At 37.8% G+C, this 12964-nt stretch overlaps 1 protein-coding gene across 23 annotated transcripts in view; it reads right to left on the bottom strand.

Annotated features, from left to right (window-relative positions):
• The window catches only part of DLG2 (discs large MAGUK scaffold protein 2), a 2222296-nt gene that overhangs the window by 619544 nt on the left and 1589788 nt on the right, over nucleotides 1-12964 (bottom strand). The gene's annotated exons all lie outside the window — the stretch shown is intronic.

The following is a 12964-nucleotide window of genomic DNA, read 5'->3' on the forward strand; positions in this document are numbered from 1 at the left end:
TACATTTCATTCAAACACACAAACCAGGTTCAACTTCCTAAAGCAACCATTTTATCATTTCATTTCCCCTCTAAATTCATCGAGAGATTTGTAACATATATAAAATTAAACCTGTGTTTAATCTTTGTATTACCAATGACTGGTACACAGTTGTCATACAACAAAAAATTAGCTTCATTGTATGACTTATAAACCAACCCCCTTTTTATACCTCTCACTGCCTGCTCCAGTCAGGCCACTATATTTTATTTTGTGTTGCTTTCTGTCTCTCAAATGTTCAACCAAAGCTAGCCTCATTCAAAGGCAAATTCACACTCCATAGCCTCATGTAATGTTTCCAAATCACTCAAGGCTTTATTGTCCATAATGTCCTAATTGCAAATACATGGCAGATTCTCATCAAAAAACTGCAGATTTATTTGTTACCCCCATAGAACCTAAAATAGTGAGTACTACTTATCAAGAAATACATTTAACAATGCTGGATTTGATTTCCGATTTTCCTCTACTGAAATCTGCTCCAATCCCAGAAATACATGTAGATCTACATATGTGGAATTCATAATTGTACATTTTCTCATTCAAATTCAATTTGGCATTATACTGATGAACATTTCAGTGAAAAGAACAACAAGGAGCATGGCATGGTGGGAAGAACACTGGGTTATAAGCTAGATATGAATTCTAATCCTGGGTTTCTGCCACTTTCCAGTTCAAGTCATTTTTTTTTTTTTTTCTCTGTGTGTTTGAGTACAGTGATCTTAAAATTCTCTTCTAGCTCTGGTGTTCTATAAACCTAAATTTAAGGTCAACCCAGCCTGGCACCTATCTTTACTTGGAAGTTGATAGTACATCTCAAATGGAGCAGAGTCTGAAATTAATCTTATCTCTTCCCCACAGACAACCCTTTACTCCACTTTTAATTCTCTATCAAGACAAATAATTCCATCACCAGAAAGGGAGGAGTTTTCCTTCTCTCTTAGCTACACATCCAATCTATCACATTTTTAACATATTTTTCTTTAAAACTTTTTCATTTTTACTAAATTAATTACTTTGTGTTTGTTTATTTATTTATTTATTTTGAGAAGGGTCTTGTTCTGTCGCCCTGGCTGTAGTGCAGTGGCACGATCACAACTCACTGAAACCTCTGCCTTCCAGGCTCAAGCTGCCTCCTACCTCAGCCTCCCAAGTGGTTGGAACTACAGGCGTACACCATCACACTGGCTTTTGTTTTTTTTTCTTTCTTTTTTTTCTTTCTTTGTATTTTTTATAGAGATGGGGTTTTGCCATGTTGCCCAGACGAGTCACAAACTCCTGAGCTCAAGTGAGTCACCCGCCTCAGCCTCCCAAAGTGCTGAGATTACAGGTGCAAGCTAACACGCCTGGCCTAAACCTTTTTATTTTAAAAGATGGGGGTCTTGCTCTGTGGCCCAGGTTGAAGTTCAGTGGCAGGATCATAGCTCAGTGCAGCTTTGAACTGGGCTCAAGTATACTCCTGCCTCAGCCTCCTGAGTACATCCTTTTCTTTTACTCTCATTTATTCTACCTAAATCTAGCCCTTACTGTCAATCACCTAGATTCTGGGAAAAAAGTTTTAACTAGTCTTCTTGCCTCCAGCTTTTTCCCCTCTATTCCATCTTCCAACTTATTGCCAGAATGGTGTTATTGAAATATAAGCCTGAATGTTTTATCTCATATTTAGTGGTCCTCAATTGCTCTCCATTGCCTACATTTTAAAAATTCAAGTAAAGAAGCCCTTTATTAAAAGGAAATCTTACTTAGAAGTCACACAATGTATAATTATTTATATATAACAAATAGAGGCAGAATTTTTGTGATTTCTGTAGCAGAGAGGAAAAGAGAATCAGAGCCCTGCCTGCTGCCTCATTTGTGACCCTTCAGAGGGCTCTGAGGAATCCAGTCAGGGTGCTATATATGACTGAACAGAGGCTAGTGAGTGCAGAAAGAAATCCAGGCAAAACCCTTTCTCTAAGCCAAGTGCCTTGGCACTGAGCTGTCTCTGCTGAAGGGAGTATCTAATGCACATAAAGGCTTCTTATGAGTTTTCTAATTCACATAAAGGCTTCTTATGAGCTATTGGTAGCAGTGATCACAGGGTTCTGTGGAACATAAATCGAATCCACCTGCCTTTTTGGATAAAGCCCAAGTCCCTTCACATAACACCCAAGTCTTTCAACAATCTGATTGCTATTCACTTCCCCAGCCCTGTCTCTTGCTATATCAATAGTTTCTTCAAACATTATGCAAGTTCATTGTTCAGGCCTCTTCCTCTGCCTGAATTAGCCACCTCCAGGCCCCGGCTGTCTGTTAAGTACCTTTAAAGACAAATGCACATCCTGAAGTAGCTTTACAGTTTAGCAAGAGAGATAGGAAAAATGCTATTAAAATTCAACATAAGTGCTATGGCAAGAGAAACATAGGGTAATGCAGGAGTACATAACGAGAGAACCTTATTTGGTTTTAGGGGGTGAAGGAAAACTTGGAGCAACTGAGGCAGCTGAGACCTGAAGGCCAAATAGAAGTTAGCCAGGTGCACATTAATTTTGTATCCTGAGACTTTGCTGAAGTTGCTGATCAGCTTAAGGAGATTTTGGGCTGAGACAATGGGGTTTTCTAAATATACAATCATGTCGTCTGCAAACAGGGACAATTTGACTTCTTCTTTTCCTAACTGAATCCCCTTGATTTCTTTCTCTTGCCTGATTGCCCTAGCCAGAACTTCCAACACTATGTTGAATAGGAGTGGTGAGAGAGGGCATCCCTGTCTTGTGCCAGTTTTCAAAGGGAATTTTTCCAGTTTTTGCCCATTCAGTATGATATTGGCTGTGGGTTTGTCATAAATAGCTCTTATTATTTTGAGGTACGTTCCATCAATACCGAATTTATTGAGCGTTTTTAGCATGAAGGGCTGTTGAATTTTGTCAAAAGCCTTTTCTGCATCTATTGAGATAATGATGTGGTTCTTGTCTTTGGTTCTGTTTATATGCTGGATTATGTTTATTGATTTGCAAATGTTGAACCAGCCTTGCATCCCAGGGATGAAGCCCACTTGATCATGGTGGATAAGCTTTTTGATGTGCTGCTGAATCCGGTTTGCCAGTATTTTATTGAGGATTTTTGCATCGATGTTCATCATTCTTATACACCAGTGACAGCCAAACAGAGAGCCAAATCAGGAATGAACTTCCATTCACAATTGCTTCAAAGAGAATAAAATACCTAGGAATCCAACTTACAAGGGATGTAAAGGACCTCTTCAAGGAGAACTACAAACCACTGCTCAGTGAAATCAAAGAGGACACAAACAAATGGAAGAACATACCATGCTCATGGATAGGAAGAATCAATATCGTGAAAATGGCCATACTGCCCAAGGTAATTTATAGATTCAATGCCATCCCCATCAAGCTACCAATGAGCTTCTTCACAGAATTGGAAAAAACTGCTTTAAAGTTCATATGGAACCAAAAAAGAGCCCGCATCTCCAAGACAATCCTAAGTCAAAAGAACAAAGCTGGAGGCATCACGCTACCTGACTTCAAACTATACTACAAGGCTACAGTAACCAAAACAGCATGGTACTGGTACCAAAACAGAGATATAGACCAATGGAACAGAACAGAGTCCTCAGAAATAATACCACACATCTACAGCCATCTGATCTTTGACAAACCTGAGAGAAACAAGAAATGGGGAAAGGATTCCCTATTTTATAAATGGTGCTGGGAAAATTGGCTAGCCATAAGTAGAAAGCTGAAACTGGATCCTTTCCTTACTCCTTATACGAAAATTAATTCAAGATGGATTAGAGACTTAAATGTTAGACCTAATACCATAAAAATCCTAGAGCAAAACCTAGGTAGTACCATTCAGGACATAGGCATGGGCAAAGACTTCATGTCTAAAACACCAAAAGCAACGGCAGCAAAAGCCAAAATTGACAAATGGGATCTCATTAAACTAAAGAGCTTCTGCACAGCAAAAGAAACTACCATCAGAGTGAACAGGCAACCTACAGAATGGGAGAAAATTTTTGCAATCTACTTATCTGACAAAGGGCTAATATCCAGAACCTACAAAGAACTCAAACAAATTTACAAGAAAAAAACAAACAACCCCATCAAAAAGTGGGCAAAGGATATGAACAGACATTTCTCAAAAGAAGACATTCATACAGCCAACAGACACATGAAAAAATGCTCATCATCACTGGCCACCAGAGAAATGCAAATCAAAACCACAATGAGATACCATCTCACACCAGTTAGAATGGCAATCATTCAAAAGTCAGGAAACAACAGGTGCTGGAGAGGATGTGGAGAAATAGGAACACTTTTACACTGTTGGTGGGATTGTAAACTAGTTCAACCATTATGGAAAACAGTATGGCGATTCCTCAAGGATCTAGAACTAGATGTACCATATGACCCAGCCATCCCATTACTAGTATATACCCAAAGGATTATAAATTATGCTGCTATAAAGACACATGCACACGTATGTTTATTGCAGCACTATTCACAATAGCAAAGACTTGGAATCAACCCAAATGTCCATCAGTGACAGATTGGATTAAGAAAATGTGGCACATATACACCATGGAATACTATGCAGCCATAAAAAAGGATGAGTTTGTGTCCTTTGTAGGGACATGGATGCAGCTGGAAACCATCATTCTCAGCAAACTATCACAAGAACAGAAAACCAAACACCGCATGTTCTCACTCATAGGCGGGAACTGAACAATGAGATCACTTGGACTCGGGAAGGGGAACATCACACACCGGGGTCTATCATGGGGAGGGGGGAGGGGGGAGGGATTGCATTGGGAGTTATACCTGATGTAAATGACGAGTTGATGGGTGCAGCACACCAACATGGCACAAGTATACATATGTAGCAAACCTGCACGTTGTGCACATGTACCCTACAACTTGAAGTTTAATAATAATAAATAAATTAAAAAAATAAATAAATAAAATAAAATAAAATAAAATAAAAGAAGTTAGCCAGGTGAATAGAGGAAGAAGTGTTTCAGGCACAGTTTAGCGCCTGATGAGGTAAGGAGCACAGATCAAGTCTTGAAGGTTTTGGTACTTCATGTTAAATAATTTGAACTTGAACTTAAAAGCACTGGTAAGCCATTGTACTGCTTATAGCTAGAATAATGTTTTAGAATAATTCTCCAGGTACAATGTGGAGATGTGGACTTGATTAGATTTGGTAGGTTGGAGTTAGGGTAGAAGAAAGCAAGAATTGTTGTTAGAGGCTACCTGATAAAGATATAATAGCCTGCAGTAAGCCAGTGGCAGTCAGGATAAAGAGAAGGGGACAGACATGGAGGGCTGATTAGAATTTAATAGATGTGCTGATGGATTGTATGTGGGTAGTGAGGAAAGGAAGAAAATGTTTTGTTTAAATGTCTATCTTCACTTATAAATCATGAGTTTTGATTTATGGTTATGACTTGAGGGCCATTCATTTTTGTATTTTTAGTGCATCGCAAGGTAGAACAGAGTTGGCACAGAATATATGTTTCGCAGACAGAGTGAATGAATTTTAGAGGTGGGGAAGTTAGTCAGTGACATCTTTGCTGCCAGTATCCACACCTTTTCCTCATCCTTTCCAGTGACCTTGTCCCATAAGAATGCTGTCTTCTCATCTCATCTCATCCTTCCTGGTATAAAAAGAATGAATTCAAATTTAATCACCCTAAGAAACGGGCTATCATTCATAGGCATATTAGCATTAAGAACTAAAGTGATAGGGCAAGGCCTAAACAAACACAATTGATCACCAATAAGAAGACCTCAAATATAAGCTGAGGGATATATGTAATCCACACACACATACATTCAACCAACATACATTGAAGACCTGCCACAGAGTACTAGGTATTGTATAGGCACTGAGGACACAGTGGCCAATGAAAAAGATACTGGCCCTTGATCTAGAGGATGAAGAAGTGGGGATTTACAAATTCACATCAGGGGCAGAAGCTTGTATCACTTACATACAAAGCTAGTTCTACTTAAGCACATCTCTTAAACGTTAGAGGTTAGGTTTTAAATTAAAGTTTTTGTTTATTATTCTTATGATTATTTTAATTCTCAAAGCTTAATTTCATAGAAACAGGAAAATTAAACCATAAGCCTGAACTCAAGTATACCAAGTGGCAAACTGTAATGTTGCTTCTTATTTTGAACTGTTCTTCATTTACGATGACAACAACAGGTGTGTCATAAGCCCCCCACCCATCCTCCAGGAAGTGTGGAGCATCTTAAAAGCCAACCAACATATACTCACACAGGGAAAATACATATAATTTCATCATATGTAATTGCAGCAGTTTCTGAGATATATAAAATATTTAAGATAAAACATTCAGCATCTTTAAAAATTCTTGTAAATATCAAATCTCACATTGTTATAGAGAATATCAAATTCCATTGCCTGTTATAGGGAAGTAATTTTCAGCATTTGTATAGTTCAACAACAAATGAGATACTTGTATTACTTAAATTCATTTGTTTTCTTATTTATTATATTTCCCTCCAGTAGGATATGAGCCCTATGAGAGAAGAAATCTTGCCTCTAATTTTCCATCAGCAGTGGCCAGTTCAACTCCTCACAAAAGACACCATCATCCATTAAGTTTTTTTTGTTATCTTTTATTTTCTTCACCCTCTACATCCAATCCATTAACAAGATCAGTAGCTTCTAGCTCCAATATCTATCCCAGTCCATCAACTTCTTTCCATCTCTATGACTACCACCTTTGCCCGAGCCACTACCAACCACTTCTACCCAAACATCTTGGCTCACGAGTTCCACTCCTGTTTTCTTTAATATGTTCTCTAGACGAAAACCAGTTTCTAATTTTAAAATTTAAATCAGATGATATAAATCATCCCTTACTTAAGACCTCCAAGCTCTTCCTATGTAATTTAAATTAAAACCCAAACCCCTTACCTGCCTTACAAAGTTTGAGCTCCCATTTATTCTTGTGCTCTCATCTTCTACTACTGTCCCCCAGCTCTTTCTCCTAGCATCTTCTACCACTGTGCCCTACATACCTAGCTCACTCCTGCCTTAGGGTACTTGTACCTATTGTTTCCCCAGCTTTAAAGTCCTTTCCCTCATCTTTTTGGCTAGTTCCTATTTGTCTTTAAGATCTTACCTTAAATATCACTCCCTCAGAAAGGCCTAACTTGATGATTTAATCGAAAGTCACCACCAGGCATTCATCACTATATCACTCTGCTTCATTTTCTGCATAGCATTTATTACTGTATGACATTTTGTATAGTTGTTTATTTTCTGCCCAACAGACAGAAAATACATTTGTATGTTTGTTTATCTTCTGCCCAACTTTCTTAGAGCAGGAGCCTTGTCTGTCTTGTTGATCATTTTATCATTAGTGCCTAGGACAGTGCTGAGCTCCTCACAGGCACTAAGCAAAGAGTTGAATAAAAAATGAATTATTCAATGAAGGAATGAGTAAATGAATAATAGTTCTTCCTAGTTCAGATGGGATGGGTCAATAATAAAAGTTATACAATTTTGCTGCCCAAATTTGAATTCTGATAGCTCTAGCTTGAAGAACTTCTTAAATTTATACCTATAATTATTGGAATTATTTAGTACTGCCAAAGGTTGTGAGCAATTCTCTATGCAACAGATAATGCTAGATTGCCTGGAGGTGCTAATTTTCTAGGGTAGATGATTAGTGATGCTGTTTTCTGACCTTTCCTGAGCTACAATAATCAGCTATTACTGTTTATGTAATTTCATAGTACTTATACTCCTCATCTCTTCCTAGGCTAAATCATATTTCATGAAATAAATTCAAATTAATTTGTGATGAAAAACTCATGACATATTTTGAGATTATTGGTGACATTTTATGATTTCATAAAATGAGAGCTGGAGCTCCCTGACTTAATGGTTGAACTGGTATTTGCAAATGGTATGCTCAGTCTGTTACACTTGTTCTCCTTTGTGGAGGTAAAACTCAGAGCCTGGAGATGGTGGCATAAAGGATTAAGGACAACAAGAAGGGCCTGTTTGCTCACAAATATATTCTTGCTTTCCAGAAACCTGGTTTCATTTGAATTAATCATTTTTTCCTTTTGAAACACAAAGAAACCCACTGGTGTCAGTCATTCACATTTGATTTATAACTTTATGTAGGCTGTATGACTTCAGTTTGAAGCATGGTAGACTAGGTGAGTCTATGAGGGGCAATTACACGGGGAAACATATTAAAAGAGGCCGTAGAAGAGAAGCTTCTCCAGAAGAGAAAGGAGATCAGACAGAAAGCCAAACATGAAATCACACATCTTCCTGGACACCTGTGACAACAGCTGCAGGAGGCTCTGGTAATAACTTCTGTCTATCTAGCAGTTCACTATTTACAAAACACTTCAACAATATCCTCTGTTTCATTGTTAAAATCAAGACATATGCTGTGCAGATTATCGCTACATTTTCAAGTGAAAAAAACCTGAGGATTTGGCAAGTTAAGCAACTTGCTCAAATTCACAGCAGATAACAGAAATAAAAATTATGTGTTAGTCTAATCGCTTCTGGTCTTCTTCACTTCCCATTTATAACTCTTATTTTTGCTATTGTTACTGGTCCTTCTGTTGCAGTTGTCTGGCAAAACCCCAACCCTGACTGAAACCAACCCTCCACCTTCTTCACGGCCTCTTCCAGAAGTTAGTGGAGAAAATCCTCAAATGAGGGAAGTAACTATAAATTCATAATCTCCAAATATAACACCACCCTTCACCCTGCTCAGCTTGCTGTCCCTTTTTCTAAAAAGATAAACTCCAGTGTTCTCCTTTCCTGCATAGCTTCCAGAAAATATGTTTGCTAATAATTCCGAGAGAAAAACAAAGCCATGTGATGTGAAGTCTCTCAAATTATTATGCCAGATTTCTATACTTTGCTACATGCAAACCCACGGTCTCCTTTCTATTCCTATTACAGTGGAGCAAGTGTTCCCTCTGATACCAGAAGTCCATCAATTCACATTTTTAAAGATCTCACTGGATCATTTAATCTCTCTATAGTCGGCATCTTCAAACCCAGTCTCTACTTAAGTAATCTCTGAATATTCAAACATGTTCTAGTATCTCTTAGTTTTTAAAATGTTGTCTTGACCTGGCATCTCCCCTTGGCTACTGTCCTATCTCCTTCCTCTTTACCAGTTAAGCTTATCAGAAGATCTGTTTATACACACTCTCTCTATTCTCTACTTCTTCCTTCCCAAACTCTCTTTATCCCATTCTAGTCTGAATTTCCTCTCAAAGCCCCTACCAAGAAAAACAGAAAGTGGTCCTACTAAGTTCACCAGTAACCTCGACTTTGCCAAATCTAATGTGCTCTCGTTAGTCCTCATTTTGGTCCATCTCACAATGATGGGAAGCCCAGCGGCTCACTCTTTCCTTGAAACACTCTTCTGCATTCTGTGCCTCTCCTGCTTTCCTTCTGACCATGCTGGCCATTCCTTTTGTACATCTCTATTTTAATTCTTCCTCAACCTATTACTCTTCATACTTAAAACAAAAGGAAAACAAAAACAACTATGCTCTATTTTGCATGTTTTAGGGTGTCAATTGTTATAAATTTAAATAGTAGCAAAGAATATAATTTCTGACCTACTGTGAATTGTAAAATTTTATTTTTTTCACAATTACATCACTATTTCAAAGGTATCCTGTGGAATATAAATACATACTGATTTGAAGTCCATGCTCACAATTTAAAATATTAATAAACTATCTTCTTGAGCAGTAAAAAAATTGCACTTTTCTTTCTCCTTGAACTTATGTTTCCATTCTACTTCGACCACTGGAAGTCTACTTCAATATATCATTATGTTAGAACATTTTCTATTGATCACCCGAGCATTAGTGTTATGCAATTTATCAAAATCACTAAAATAAATTATGAAATTCAATGTGTAAATCTAAAACAATAAAAATGCAATTGTATTGGGGATTCTTTTCTTAATGCATCAAGAAGTGTTTTTCAAAATCAGTCCATGTTTCCGTAGATGAATATGAATTCAAGATAGACTAAGACAAGATTCAGAATTCCTTTTTTCATTTCTATATATGTAAGTGCTCAGAAATTTTGTTCACATAAATAGGTAGATGGGATTGGGAAGAAAACTGAATTCTTTCCAAGTTATATGCTCTGAATTCTGTGATCTACCATTAAAATTACTTTAATAACCTATCTGTTGACTGTTGCTTTTCAATTTTATTAAAAGCAAAGAACTGGAAACCACGTGATGTAACAAAATGATTAATTACCCAATCATTAGAGTCACTGACTTTCTCATGCCAGGCAACAATGTCTTAGATTGTTTCTTTATACCTGGGACAATGAATCATAGCAGAATTTAGGGCAGTTAAGACGCACACTTTTTTTTTTTTTTTAATGTGAAAATAGTAATTAAATGGAGAAGTGAAAAGGAAGAACCATCATAAAGCTGCAGGCTTCTTCTTGGGCAGGTCAAATTGAAGATGTGGATATTAAGTGACATAAATCCACCTATATACTCCTAGAGGAATGCATTATTCAATTTAGAAACCTCTGCTGTAACCTACATTAAAAGTTTGAAATATCTCAGGACTAAGTCTTAGCTTCTCTTTTCTTTTTATTCCATATTTTTTCAAGGCAATCTCTTAATTCACTTGGTTTTAAAGATTCCCAATGACATTCCCAGCCAGATCTCTCAGAGTTCCATATCCATGTTCAACTGCCTATTTGATATCTCCATTTGCTTTCGTTGTAGGCATCTTAAACTTAACATTGTCCAAAATGGAACTATTCAACATATTTTCCAACTTTACCTCTCCACCATTCCTTTCCAATTGTCATGGTCAAAGTCATTCTTTAATAATTCTATTAGATGGTGAACTCTTTGAAAACAAGGGTATTATATACTCAGCACCTGATATGGGGCCCAGGACGGAGAGGACACAGATGATTTATTTGAAGGAATACCACTTCCCTTTATATCTCATTCCAATTAATCATTAAGATTTATAAAGTTTACCCCCTAAGTATATTTCAAAATATGTCTATTTCTCTCAGTCTTTTTGCCAACATCTTAGTTCAAGTTACAATCCTTCATTACCTGAATTACTATAATAACTTCTATTTTTTGTTTGGTTTTTTGTTTTTGCTTTGAGATGGAGTCTTACTCTGTCACCCAGGCTAGAGTGCAGTGGTGCAATCTTGGCTCACTGCAACCTCTGCTTCCTGGGTTCCAGTAATTCTCATGCCTCAGCCTCCCAAGTAGCTTGGATTACAGGCACCTGCCGCCATGCCCAGCTAATTTTTATATTTTTAGTAGACGGGGTTTCTCCATGTTGGCCAGACTGGTCTTGAACTCCTGACCTCAGGTGATCCACCCACCTCGGCCTCCCAAAGTATTGGGATTACAGGCATGAGCCACAATGTCTGGCCATACAATAGCTTCTTAGACTGCTATAACTGCAGGAACTCTTATCAGCTAAGCCAGATTCCATGGCAGAGTGATTTTTTATAGAGAACAATTTAGTTTTGTCATTTCCCACATTGAAACATTCAAGGTTTAGTGTTGCCTTCGGATAAAGAATAAATTACTTACTATGGCACCCAAGGCTCTCGCTCCCTGATTTCTCATGGCCACCTCTCCACCTTCACCTTGTGCCAGTCTGCACTCTCTCACCACCTCTAGTCACAATGACCTTCCCTATTCCTCCTCAGGTCTTTGGGCATGCATTCTCTGCCTGAAGACTCCTCTAGCTCCATTCACTTGTGTAACAGTTACCCTTTATGTCTCAGCCTAAATATTACCTCTCTGCAAGGCTTCCCCTGAGTATCTTAGGCTAGATTAGGTCATGCTATTACAACATTTCACAGCACTATGTCCTTTACACACATAGAACTCATTTCAACTCCCAAATTAGGTTGATTACTGTGTTGGGCTGAGAGGTCCACGATAGCAAAGATCCTGATTTTCTTGTTCCCTTCTCTATTCCTGGCTCCAAGTGTCTGATGCACGGCAAAATACTCAAAAAATATTTATAGGGCCAATAAATAACAACAGTTTGGGAATAAAATAAAAGATTCTCTATCAGTTTAATAAACACTTACTTTATTCCTTATGCTTATTATATCACTTAATTTCCCAATGACAGTGAATCAGCTTACTCAAGACCTATCTCACCACAATGAAAACCCCGAAACTACCTTCTCTCACTCCCCACATACAAAACAGTGACATAGCTCATATTCTTTTCTAAGTCAGGTTTTCAAGTTTGATGCTGCACTCTGAATGTTAGACAAGTGGGAATGTAGAGGTGACGAGTTTATGGCACATAAAGCATACTTTCACATAAGGCACAATCAATCAATCATTACGGGATGCTTTTCAATGAAGCTCTAAAATATATGTTACATCGTTATGATGATGATGTATATTATTATATATACCTGGACTAATGATTATCAAATAAATTGTGCTTTAATAATTTTATTCAGCATGGACATAAAGAGGGGAAACAGTTAATAATTCATTTTTCAATTCATTGTTTTCTGAAAGAGAGCATTGCTTTGGGTTGGGCACAGTGGCTCATGCCTATAATCCCAGCCCTTTTGGAGGCTGAGGTGGGTGGATCACCTGAGGTCTGGAGTTCCAGACTAACCTGGCCAACAAGGTGAAACCCTATCTCTACTAAAAATACAAAAATTAGCTGGGCATGGTGGCGTACACCTGTAATCCCAGCTACCTGAGAGGCTGAGGCAGGAGACTCTCTTGAACCCAGGAGGTGGAAGTTGCAGTGAGCCAAGATCACGCCATTGCACTCCAACCTATATGACAAGAGCGAAACTCTGTCTCAGGAAAAAAAAAAAAAAAAAGCATTGCTGCTTCTTT

The sequence above is a fragment of the Chlorocebus sabaeus genome, chromosome 1 (assembly GCF_047675955.1).
Source record: "Chlorocebus sabaeus isolate Y175 chromosome 1, mChlSab1.0.hap1, whole genome shotgun sequence".
NCBI lineage: Eukaryota > Metazoa > Chordata > Mammalia > Primates > Cercopithecidae > Chlorocebus > Chlorocebus sabaeus.